Source organism: Cupressus sempervirens, chromosome 6 (assembly GCF_028749045.1).
Source record: "Cupressus sempervirens isolate cs-2001-9-10 chromosome 6, ASM2874904v1, whole genome shotgun sequence".
Taxonomy (NCBI): Eukaryota; Viridiplantae; Streptophyta; class Pinopsida; order Cupressales; family Cupressaceae; genus Cupressus; species Cupressus sempervirens.
This window is the reverse complement of record NC_143123.1, coordinates 7,793,858-7,803,093: the sequence shown is the minus strand read 5'-3', so window position 1 is coordinate 7,803,093 and position 9,236 is coordinate 7,793,858.

Below are 9,236 nucleotides of genomic sequence, written 5' to 3'. Positions count from 1 at the left end.
ACTCTTCAAATGAAACATTCTCTTGTTTATACCTTGCATGTGAGGGAGAGTCGCACCTCTTCATCAAGTTTTCCCCCTTTGCAATGTGTAATTTCCCTTTCCTAGTTTGCCTTATAGTTTGCCCTAAATTCACAAATCCAAATTAGATAATAAACAAATTATAGTCAGAGATATAACTCTAACCTAAAAATAAGATGAAATAAGCTTGTCTTGGAACCTACAATCATTTAGATAATAAAAATATAATCATAATGTATGTAATACACGTGTTGTGAGATTTACACATCATTGCCACATTGCAAATGGAAACCACCCTCTTTTTTCTTTAGCAGTATTTAATTGGTCTTAGATGGTCTTGGTGGCAATTTCTACGTCTCCAAGTTGAAAAGATGAGTTTGGGCAACTTTGTCCTACTAAGTAGTTGAGTTTGTCTAGGGTGTGAAGGTGTGACCAAGAGTTGGGCTAAACTAATCAAGGATATGGAATTGAAATCAAGGAATTTGTGATGAAATGAGTTAGAACCTTTTGAAAAATACTTGTTCCAATGAGGGATAAGTGTTCCATTTATTCTCATGAGAGATGGATTCATGTTGAATTACTACTCATGAAACATGCGTCAATGAGTTTGGCTCAAAATCACATAGTTAAATCCTGACATCAATATCATAGATTTTAGAATGCCAAATACTCTAAACCTTATAGTAGATAAGCTTGATGATGATGGTTGTAAGGTTTAGACTGAAATTTATTTTAAAGTTCAATTTGGCATATGGTGGTTCTACTTGTCTTAATCTTTATTTTAAGTGTTCAAGTGAAATATAGAATTGGGTTTAGTGTTAGGGTTGAGATTTGATTTGGTGTAAGGTTTATATCTAATAAGGATGTATATTAATTATTGGGAAAAATAAATAAATAAAGATGTATATGTAATCATTTGATAAGATAATAATTAATATTGTAAATTATTTAAAATATTATTGATATATAGTTAGCGAAGTTTCAATACAGGATTTATGGTTAAAGTTCATATTGGTTAAGTTGTAATTGTACAGTTCAACATGGTTCAATATTCAATTAGACTTGGTGGTGATATTAGGGTTCAATCTAGTTTATTGTTTCATTTGGTTTTCAAGTTTAATGTGGTTTAATGTTAGGTTCTTGATTTGGCATGGGATCAAACTTCAAAATGTTTTTTTTTGTCAGGGTTGAATTTTTATTTTATTGGGGTTAGGGTTGAGTTTCTTGCTTTTCCACTAGGTGCATCTCAACCTCTTCAGTTATATCTTGTTGCGCGGGAGTTTCAAAACTTTCAAGTCTTTTTTCACTAGAATCAACCTTAATAGAGTCATTATGGTTATATGAATGGATTCTTTGCCTTAGAACACTAACATCTTCAAAATCCCATATGAAATCTAGATTACCATCTCATTTCTTCAATATGCCCTATGGATGTCCCTATCTAACTATATATCTTTTAATTGCATATAATAACTAATTTATGTGCTTTTTCATGACTATGTTTGACTTATATAATTGTGATCTCTCTAGCACTATGATGTCATTTAATATGTCTTGCTAAAGCTTGTAAATTTTGTTCCTTTTGCCATGTCATGTAATATGTCTTGCCTTGTAGCTTATATGTTTTTAAATTATTGTTAGGCCTTTTAGCTTGTATAATTTGATTGCTGGAGAGCTTCTACAGCTAAGAAAAAAGGTCGTTGAATGAGTTATAGCCGTGCACTTACCTGGTATGAAAATTGTATATATTTTTTATCTAATGTATATTTTAACTAGACTTGTAGTTTATATGTTTTGAAATTGCTGTTAGGCCTTGTAGCTTGTATGATTTGATTGCTGGAGAGCTTCTACAGCTAAGCAAGAAGGCCATTGCACGAGTTATATAGCCACGTGCTCGGGTATGAAAATTGCATTTTTTTAATCCAATGTATATTTTAACTAGATGTTTAGCTTATATGTTTTGAAATTGCTGTTAGGCCTTGTAGCTTGTATGATTTTATTGTTGGAGAGCTTCTACAGCTAAGCAAAAAGGTCGTTGCACGAGTCATATAGCCGCGCGCTTGGGTATGAAAATTGCATATTTTTAAATCTAATGTATATTTTAACTAGACTTTGAGCTTATATGTTTTGAAATTGTTGTTAGGCCTTGTAGCTTGTATGATTTGATTGCTAGAGAGCTTCTATAGCTAAGCAAGAATGCCATTGCACGAGTTATATAGCTGTGTGCTTGGGTATGAAAATTATATATTTTTTAATCTAATGTAAATTTTAACTAGACTTTTAGCTTATATGTTTTGAAATTTCTTTTAGTGGCTTAATGTTGTAAGGTCTATTGAAATAATACCTTCAGGCAGTTGGTCAAAGTTTTACAAATAATCTTATCCAAAAATTTGTCTAGAGCAATTGACTGAATGTTATAAAAGGTGATTGGATTAAATGTCTTAGGAATAAAGTAAAAAAAATTATTTTTTAAATATTAAAGTATTTAGCTAGGTCTAAGAAGATTTGTGTACTTTTGACAGTTTTTCTTAGTTTGTGAAAGTTGTAGATCAAATTTTTCATAGCCTAATTTTTGCTTTCTATGAAGAACAATCATGTCAGATAATATAAGTGAAGAACAAAATATGGAGACAATCGCTAGATTGTGGTCTAACTTGAAAAGAAAAGGTGATGGAAAATGTTATTGTCTTTGCAAAATTTGTAGGGGCTTAAACCATAGAAGACTGCTAATCAAAACAGCTAAGAGACATTGTAGGGAGAATAGTCACATTGAAGGGGGGCATGACTATCATCCACTGGTAAGTCATTCATTATATCATTTTAACAATTTATACATATGAAATCATGTGATGATGAGTTGATGATCATGGTTTATTTATGTTAATCAATTTTATATAGGTTGATCTTCCCAAGGAAGTACATGATATGAACCACAACAATCCGAAGAATATGGTTTTCGAAGTGGAGGAACATGGAGGTGCGAATATCCAAGGTGAAGATAAGGATCCCATGGAAGATGATGATCATGTGTCAGAAAACACAATTGAAGATGATGGTATAAATACATTGATTCATGACACATTTAGTCCAAGCATATTTGATCATGATGATGATGATAGCCTCGATGTACCTCTACTTGAGACGGCATACGAGCCCCTATAAAAAGACTCCAAAACAACTCTTCTCTCTTCTGTATTGTTGTTCTTGAACTTGAAGGTTATGAATGGTTTATCCAACATAACAATGTCACATATGTTAAGGTATTTCATATATATATTTATAGTTAACAAAGGGTGAATAATGTACCACTAATATTGTTTATATTAACAACTTATATTTTTTGCTATAGATTGATAGACGAATTTTTTTTACCATCATCAAATATTCTACCTCACTCATATCGAGAATTATCTACTGCTATGAAAGATATTGGAATGGAGTATCAAGCAATACATGCTTGTCCCAATGATCATATTATATATTATAAAGAACATGAATTTGCAACACAATGCCCTGTATATCATACGAGTAGATATCAAACATATCAACTAACAAAAAAGGTTCCTCAAAAGGTTCTTCGTTACATCCCCATTATTCCACGGATGCGACAATTATTCAGGTGTAGTAGCTTGGCTCAATTTATGAATTATCATGCACACAATAGAAGTAGAGATGACATTATTCAAATCCTTGCAGATGGTTTGGCATTTATGCACATAGAGGAAAAGTGGCAACACTTCAAAGAAGAAACTCGTAATCTCAGGCTTTCATTGGCAGCGGACGGTGGCAATCCATTTGGAGAGATGAGATCTGTTTACTCAGTGTGGCCTATTTTTGTTATCAACAATAACATTCCTCCGTGGATGTCAATAAAGAGGAAGCACATTATGTTGGCAATGATTGTTCCCAGTATCTTATCATTTGATAATTATTAATTTACATGTAATTACAAATCTTGTAGTAAAACAGTTACAATAATTATGTAATGTTACTATTCATTCAAGTAGGTAAATATCAAGTTAAAGATATGAATGTATATATTGAGCCTCTTATTGATGAGTTGGTGGAGTTATGGAATGGTATCACTATGTATGACGTGTCTAGACCAATACGACAAAGACAATTTCAATTCCATGCAATACTTGCATGGAAAATACATGATGCCCCAGGGCTAACACATTTTTGTGGTATGTTATAGTGAATTCAAGTTGCGCATGATAATTCTAATTATAAAAATCAACATATTTAATAATCCAATTATATCATTATTTTGTAGGTCTTCAGACAAAGGGGAAATTTGCATGTCTAGTTTGTGGTCCAAAAATGAAATCTTGTCATTCAAAAAATTTAGGAAAGCAGGTGTTTGATGAGTGTAGACACTTCCTCCATAGGAATCATTCGAAGTATGGAAAAACATCTTTTCAATGGGAAAGAAGAGACTACATTAAAGCCATGAAGAATGACACCTCACCTATGGAAGTTGGAATATAATAGAATTAATCATCGAGGTAATGTCGTTCCACCTAATGGTTTATGTTTGTAATTTATATATTTCTATTTTGATTTTTGTTTACTAATTGTGTAATTGATGATCGTGAAGGTCGTAAAGGCAGTACTGACAACCTTCCAAAGGGACTAAAAAGCTATCCTAGACAATTTAGCAGGTTGCCCTACTACGAGCACTTACAAATTGTGTATTTGTTTGATTCTATGCATATTGGAAAGAATATAACAGAGGCATTGTGGAAAATATTGGATGGAAGGCGTGACAAAGAAAAAATTATCAAAATTTTTAATGACATTCATGAATCCAATCATGCATTGAAGAATTCCATTCACTCAAATAGCAACAGAGATCAAATTAATATAAGTGCCCTTCCTTGGTTATTAACAGAGCAGCAAAGTGATGCCATAAAAGAAGTCATACGAAAAATTTGATTTCCCACAGGATTCACTACAAACATAAACAATCTCATATAAAAAAAAAGTGAATTTGGGCCAAGGCTCAAAATGCATGATTGGCATACTTTCATCAAGGTAAGTTATGTTCTTTTGTATTTACAATATATTCATAAACTACGTGTACTGTTCGTTATGTTATGTTAGAAAATAATGAAATGATTGGTTTGTAATTATTGTAGTACGTGCTTCCTCTATCTCTCCCAGAGCCCTTCAACAATAACTTCAAACAAGTGATATACGATCTTGGAAAATACATGAGGTAAGCAGTAATATCTGTTCAATTTGTTGTATATATTTATTATATTCATGATTTGTTTTTCTTGCTATGTAATCTATTGTATATTATTTTGTAAAGTCTCATATCTATATATTTTTTGTGACTTGAATCTCTTAATGTAGGTGGTTGTCATCTAAAGAAATCCATAAAGAAGATATAAACTATTGGAAGAGAAGAATTCCTCATTTATTGTGTGAAATGCAAAAGTGTCTACCTCCAACTTTTTTCAATGCATAGGAACACTACCTCATACACCTAGTTGAGGAGATTGAATTGTGTGGACCTGTACACACTAGGTCAATGTGGATGGTTGAGAGGCACTTGAAATCTTTGAAGGCTTTGGTTTGACAAAGAGCACATCCTAAGGGTTCTATGGTAGAGGGATATATGATATACCAGACTATGGTGTACATTATTGAATATCTTCCTAAGTTTGCATCAAATATCCATGTAGATTGCATTTGGGATCTCAAGCCTTTTAAAAAATTAGAAGGGGAGTACTTGATGGGGAAAGGTACATGGAGGAAAGTGAGAGGTAATAAATTATAAGATGTTATTGTAATAAATTATTTCTTAATTTTCAAAATAAATCGGTTGTAAGTTGTCTATTTTTTTTTGTACAGGTGCTCGAGAGTGGGATGCACTACATTTGTATATTGCAAAAAATCTTGATTGGATGACGGTATGGATTGAATGATGTCAACATTCTGGTCAGACATTAACATCAAAAGATGTATCTTCATTGGTTAAAGAAGCTCATCGTAATGGAGATTTTCGTTGTTACGCAAAGGGAAATAGATTTAGCACGTGGTTTAAGAGATTTCTAGGTATGTACAAATTTATTAATCACCCGTATGTTTATCAACTCATTAGACAATAATTTTGACATGTTTCACATATTATTGCAAGTTAAACACCACAAGGCTATGTTCTATAATGGTCAAAAATTTTGCATCAAAGTGTTGGATGACATGAAGAAAACTTGTGATTCAGGAATAACTACAGTCTTTCAAGTGACTAATATTTCATCTAGAAACGACTTACATCCTCAAGAGTCTGAAAATTGATACTATGGCATTTTGGATGATATACTAGAGTGTGACTTTAGTTCCTTCAAATTAGTACTCTTCATTGTCAAATGGTACATGCTATGACTTAATCCAAATGATCCTGATAGAACTGTTATTGAACATGATAATGGATTTACAATGGTTAATACAAGGTCGTTTGAGCCAGTTGGGGATGAGCCCTATGTTCTTCCAAGCCAATGTGAGCAGGTATTTTACTCAAAGGTTCCACATAAACCGGGTTGGTCATTTGTTGTTAGACATGAATCGAGAGGAAGGCCAATAAAGTATAATGCGATGGAAGAAGAAGATACCAAAGAAGTAGAAGCTGCTATTGATGATGATGATGAAGATGATGTTGATGTTGATGATGATGATGTTGATGATGATGACGATGAGGATGACGACGATGATGATGATGGTGAGGATGATGATGATGATAATGATGATGATGATGACAAGGAGGATGATGATGATGACAACGAGGATGATGAAGATGATGAGGATGATGATGACGACGAGGATGATGATGATGAAATTTAGAGGTATGCCATCAATCCTTAATCTATTTAATATTAATTTCTTGATAGAAATATATTTGTCTTATATGGTTACATAGTTTATTCATTATCTATTTAAAAGCTAAAAGTTTCAACTAGAAACACAATACTACTAATCTAAATTAACTATTAATCTAAATTAATTAAATAAAACTATTTAAAACACATATTGATGCGTGAATGTATTGAGCCTTATTTTCTTGCAGGTCAAAAGCATTTGTAAGTGTTTAGTTTAGAAAAGGGAATTCATTAAATATCTATAAAAGGGAGTTGTACATAGAATAAAATTCATAGGGAATACATAATATAAGTTCTTAGCCCTTCACTATGCCTACTTCCCTAGTAGGCTTGTAATGTGAGCCTGATTTAAGTGTTATATTGTGTACCTTTTAATATTTTTAATTTTTATGTGATGCTTATGATGGATGTGATTATGATTATGATGTGATTATACTCATGATAATTGAATTACATTTGCAGGAAACTGAACCCCTTTCAGGAGCATCCCACACAGTGTCATGGATCGACAGGTATAAGTCAACACTCCTTATAGACAGTCTATTTAATACACTTATCAATAGTAAGATTGATGTCTTCTAAGATCTCTCCCATTTGCAGGTAGAAGCGAATATGTATTTGTTAGAAGTGTCTTCCTCGAGTGAGGGAAATATAGGAATAGAAGAGGAAAGTGAGACATGCAGTTTATCTAGAACATGGAGATTAACTAGAGGTCAAAGGACTAGAAGTAAATTCAATAAACACATGAAATTTTTCCTTGCTCAAGGGGGGTCATGTTCTTATGATGATGAGACAAAAGGCAACATCGAGGTGCCCTTGAGGTACCAACATCTACAGAAACATTGGGTACCCAAGGAACTTCCTCCAATAAACACTGATTTTTGTGTTAACGAGAGGATATATTGCATAGCACCATCATCATTACATGGTTTGGGCCTATTTTCTATGGACGGCATAAAGATGTCTTACAACAAAGTTTCTGAATTGATGGAGTATGTTGGACCATGCTACGATTACAAAAGTTGGATGCATATTGTTCAATAAAAAAAAAGTATGCTTAGGTATGCCCTCTCGACAAATTATATACAATAGCAAGACAATAATCAAAGTAAAAGTGTGGCTATATATATTGATGGAAGGCAAAAAGAAATAGGGAATATTGCGGGTTTTATAAATAGTACATGACCCGGGTCAACTATAAAGCAACCCAATTGCATATTTGAGGTGCACGAGGGAAATCGTGTATTCATCTGTGCGATAAAATCAATACGTGCAGGGGAAGAGCTTCTTATTGATTACAACTTGAACTGCATAGATACAAATGAGGCTACTATCATGCGGGTGGTACATACTATTAAACCAACTTCTAATCAATGATTCCAAGATACCATTTAGTCAATAAATTTTTGGCTAACATTTTTATACTTGATCTTTGACACAGGGGCACAATATGGAGCAACCGCTCGGAGGGGATGCTGGTGACGTTCCTAGCTCATCTACATATGAGCAGGTAAAACTCATTGTAATTGTGCAAACTAGACAGAAGAAAAATGTTATTTTTTTAATGTTTTTTTCTTCATTTTTTTGGAGTCATTTTGATAATACTAATACTATTGTTGTCACAGAGGGCTAGTGGTCAGAAGGAGGGAAAGGAACCTACACTCCCTCAGCAGTTCGCCCCTGAGGAGGGCTCATTTTATATTTATTTAGCAGAGACCGATGACCCGATTAGTTCGATTAAAAAGTTGCTAAAGAAAATTGGCAGAGAAATTACACGTTCAACAACCATTAAGCCTACTACTTAGGAAATAAAAAATAGGGCATTTGAATTGTTGCACACCTCTTAAACCTTAAAAGTAAGTATTAACGAAATTTTTAATTATAACAAGAGTTCAATAATGGTTTTTACGTTATGCTCTTTTATGTCATTAATTAAAATATGGATGCATTGTCTTTACAGAGTTTCTTGTGTGATTTCGAGCCCTATTCCCATGATGAGGGCGCTACAAGTGGTTTAGGTAGATCGCATGTTCCATTCCCCACTTGTGTTTTCCATTGAATATAGATAGGAATTATCATAATCATTGACAATACATGCAATTAAGACTGAATTTATGCACGCGTTCTATATTTATGCATGCTCTAACAATTTTATTCTTCAGCTTCAGATCCTATGATGACGCCGCCTCCATCCAGGACAACCACAAATCTCTTTTCGACTATTGAGTCGACAACACACAGCTTACAAGCATCGACTATTACACCATCTACTAGTACACAAATCCCTCTTTTTCTCTCTTTTGTTATGTGTTAACGATGTAGATTGTAATGACC